Below are 4,390 nucleotides of genomic sequence, written 5' to 3' on the forward strand. Positions count from 1 at the left end.
GACTGAGATGCGAATGGGTGTGGTCGGCTGGGTTCCAACGTGGATGAGAGAAGTTTGTTCTGTTCTTTGGACATCGGAGGGAAGAGTGACGTGGAACATGGGAGATAATGTGTGAGACTTCACATGTGGATGGCTTGCACGTGAAAGGGTAGCTTCATGCACACGTGGAGGAAAGCAATCCACACATGAAACAGATTGGGACTAATTCGTGAATGGGATGACTTGACCTGCACATATTAGACTCGACCAATAAAAATAAAGAAAATCAATCATACTTGAATAATTTATTTAAAATGAAATGATGAAGGAGAACACATTTTCTCATGTTTAAATTTAAAATATGTGCCTAAAAATAATAATAAGTGCTATGTAGAATAGATAACTTTCTTTATTATTTAGCACGTATCACAACTGCTCGAATTCCTCTATCCTTGGTCTCCACCCATTGACCATCATGACATCCGAATTATCTAAAACAGGTGGGACCACATCATCAGCAGTACCTTCAGAACACTAATCTATTAAACCATTGTCGGCCGATTCAATAAATGTTTCTTTTAACAGATATTCTTCCACAATGGTTTCAATTCATTCAACCTCTTTACTTTCTTCATGATCACTGGGTTGTTTGTTGTTGTGCAATTCCTGTTTACTTAAAAATATGCTAAACAGATTGTTGTTAGAACCGACAAACAAAGTTTAAATTAATTTAACTCTTACTTGTTCTACTCGAAGAATAGTGGTTGTAAGAGGTCGATCCACAGGAAGGCAGTTAAAGTTGCATAAAAATTAAAACATTCACTCGATTTCAAAATCGATTTTTTTGAATAACGAAAAAAAATATTACGTTGGAGATGTTGACGTTTTCTAATTGAAAATAAACAAAGGGGAGAAAGAAAACTTTGCAATTGAAATTGGATGCAGATTAGGGGTCGATTTCTAAAGATAGGATATGAATTAAAATCGCCAGTCGAATAGCAGAGATTAATTTCAGAGTTATCTTAAAATTAAGAATTACCGAATAAATTGCAAAGATTAAACTAAACCTAGAGCACGGATTTCATAAAAGAAACTGATGGATTTCATAAAAAGAAAATTGATTACAAGAACATGAAATAAAAGAAACCAGCAACTCGGTTGAACACTTAAAAAAAATTAAAATAGTATTTTTTTCTTCCTTTTTCTCGAAAAATAGGGGCTTCTCCTCTGTTTTCTTTCTCTCTTCTCTCCCAACCTGATGGCCTCCCTTTCCTCCTTAGACCCGCCGGCCACCACCCCCCTCTCTCCTCTGTTTCTTTGCCTCCACCGAGCCCTCCCTCCCTACTCTTCCTCCTTCTCCTCTTATAGCCGCAGGGTCGCTTCAAATTTGGGGAGGAATCACGGGTCATCCGGGATGCTGGGAAGGAGGAGGAAATGGTGGAAAGATTGCTCCGGACGACTTCCCTCTTTGGCCACGGACGCGAGATCGTCGGACGCCTGATGCGGAAGCTGCTGGCACGGATGGCTGGGATCTGCCTTGCTGGGAGGCTGCTGGGTTTTCGGATCGCGGAAAGAAGGAGACGCGGTGCGGGATCTGTCGGGGGGGTGGCTTGGATGACGCTGATGGCCGGATAGCGGAGGAGGAAGATGGCAGACGGGCGCGGGATCTGTGGAGGGCGCCGTGGGAGCTGAAGCGGAAGGTGGGGATGCGGGCTTCCTTCTTCGGATGCTGCTGGGATCACGAAAGAGGGAAGTCATCCGGGATCTTTGCTGGAAGGAGCCATGGATCACGGGGTCGCTGGGCGGTTGCAGAGGAGGGGGTCGGTGATTCGTGGGTTTCTTTCTTTGGATCGATGGAAGGATGGGAGCGTGGAGATGGGCTGAAGGCTGGCAGCAATTGTGAGATCACAGGATCATTGCTCTTCCCTTTGACGCGGAAGAGACGGATGCAGACTTCCTTCTTCGGGCTATCTTGGGATCATGGCTTGAGATGCTTGGATCACGGAGATGAAGGAACAGGAGGCGTGGGATGCTGCATCGGATGGGAAGAGCCGGATCACGGGCGTGAATCTGGGACCTCAACGGTTGGATGGATCGGGCGTGGTGGGGTGAGATGCTCACTTGCTTATTTTGGAAGAGGGGCTGAAGCCAGAGGAGCCGATCTGGGTCATTGGATGCGGATACGGAGATGCTCGCGATGTTGTGATGTATCGCGGGATGAAGTCAGGATGTGCAGGCCCTGGAAGATGCTGGCTTGACTTGAGCTCGGGCTGCCGGGCATTGGGCTCAAACCTAATGTTAATTGGTTTCTTGGATTACTGCACTCAAACACAAATACCATGTTAATTAGTTAATTTTATTATTAATGACTAGCTATAATACTAATTAAGATGGTATGACGATTGCACTTTTGTGCTCTCATCATTTGCCTATACTAAAGATGTTCAGTTCCAAGGTCATATTACCAAAAGAAAGCTTCATGACACCATTTCAACAATTCATCAATGCATTAGAAGTTGCAAGGAATGGACGTCCTAAGATGACCGGAATCTGAGATGGTGAATTGAAAGCCGGATGTGTGTCCAGTACGATAAAATCGACAAAAAAATAGAACTTGTCTACTTGGACCAAAACATCTTCGATAATCCCTCTAGGGACCTTCACTGACCTGTCAGCTAATTGTAAGGTGATAGTTGTTGGCTTCAACATCACCCAAACCGAGTTGCTCATATACCATATATGGCAACAAGTTCACACTCGCTCCTAAATCTAGCAATGCTCGCTCAATCCTAAAATTGCCAATGATGCACAAGATAGTTGGGCAACTTGGATCCTTATATTTAGGGAGAATGTATGCTATAAAATTGCACTCACATTTTCAGCCAGAAATGCCTTCTTCTTGACATTTAATCGACGCTTGACAGTGCACAAATCCTTCAAAAATTTTGCATATGAAGGCACTTGTTTGATTGCATCAAGAAAAGGTACATTGATTTTTTACTTGCTTAAAAAGCTTAAGAATTTTAGAGTTTGATTCAAGCTTTTGCAAGGGCTTTAATCTTTGTGGAAATGGTGCAAAAAAAGGACATTTGATTTTTTCCGTAGATGTTGGTACTTCGATTTCTTCGTTATCCTTTTCTTTTATCTTGGGAGGGTCAAAATTAGGTATGACTTATGTTTATTCTAGGACTGGTCGGTCAATAACCTTTCCACTTCGCAAAGTTATTATACTCTTCGCTTGTTCTTTATGCGAAGTTGAAGATAATGCATTGCTACCGCCGTAGACTTGAGGATTAGGTTGTGGTTGAGCCGGTAGCTTACCCTTCTCTTGAGAACTTAAAGCAGTGGTCAGCATCGTCAGTTGATTTCTTATTTCATCATTGATTTTGGCTTGACCTTGCATGAAAGATTGCAAAGTTTCTTCGAGACTGGATTTTTGAGGGGGTGTGGGTGCATAATAAGGTTGCGGAGGTGGAGGAGTTGGGTTATATACTTGTTGAGGTTGGTCATTCCTCCATCTGAAATTTGGATGGTTCTTCCATCCAGGGTTGTAAGTACCTGAAAAAGGATTATTAAAAGATTTTTGATATGTATTCATAACATTGGCCTGATCGTGCAAGACTTCCTTGAATGCGGGTATTGTGGGGCAATCAGTAATGAGATGGCCAGGCATCTCACAAATCCTACAACACTCACTGTTATGTTCTACGTTCTTGACGGGTTCAGTCCTTCTAAGTTCAATTTCCTCTACCTTCCTAGTAAGGGCTGCCATTTTAGCCTGAATATCATCCTAAGTACTAAGGTTGTAAAGGCCCCCGTGTCCAATGCTAGTAGGCTTAGGCAAAGGTTTATTCACTCTATTCCCTGTATTCCATAATTGTGCAGTCTCTGCGAGAGAGTCTAAATAGTCCCATGCCTCATCGGGTTGCTTTTCCAAAAATTGACCATTGCACATGGTCTCTATAAATTGTTTTAACTGTAGAGACAACCCTTCGTAAAAGAAACTAATGGTTCTCTATGTTTCAAACCCGTGATGAGGACAAGAGAGAAGCAACTCTTTAAATCTCTCCCAGCATTCATAAAATGTTTCATGGTCTTTTTGTTGGAAATTACTAATGTGCCTTTTCAAAAAGTTAGTCCTTTATGCGAAAAAGAATTTTTTCAAAAATTCTCTTTGCATATCATGCCATGTTTCTAACGATCTAGGTCTCAAGGAGTTCAGCCATGTTTTGGCTTTATCTTTTAAGGAAAAAGGAAACAAGGTCAATTTAAGGATGTCTTCCGATACATTTGAAACTCTAAATGTGATGCTAAATTCCTCAAAGTCGTTAAGGTGAAGATAAGGGTTCTCAGATTCCATCCCATGATACTTGGGCAGCAATTGAATTACCCCTGGTTTGATTTCAAAATG

General features: G+C 42.1%; 1 pseudogene; it reads left to right on the plus strand.

The window, feature by feature from the left end:
* The first annotated feature begins 4,004 nt into the window (after nucleotides 1–4,004).
* LOC120113211 (small nucleolar RNA R71) lies at nucleotides 4,005–4,102 on the plus strand (annotated as a pseudogene).
* The last annotated feature ends 288 nt before the right edge of the window (nucleotides 4,103–4,390 follow it).

This window comes from Phoenix dactylifera, chromosome 4, assembly GCF_051530095.1.
Source record: "Phoenix dactylifera cultivar Ajwa chromosome 4, Ajwa_hap1_PhDact_Kaust_v1.1, whole genome shotgun sequence".
Lineage (NCBI taxonomy): Eukaryota > Viridiplantae > Streptophyta > Magnoliopsida > Arecales > Arecaceae > Phoenix > Phoenix dactylifera.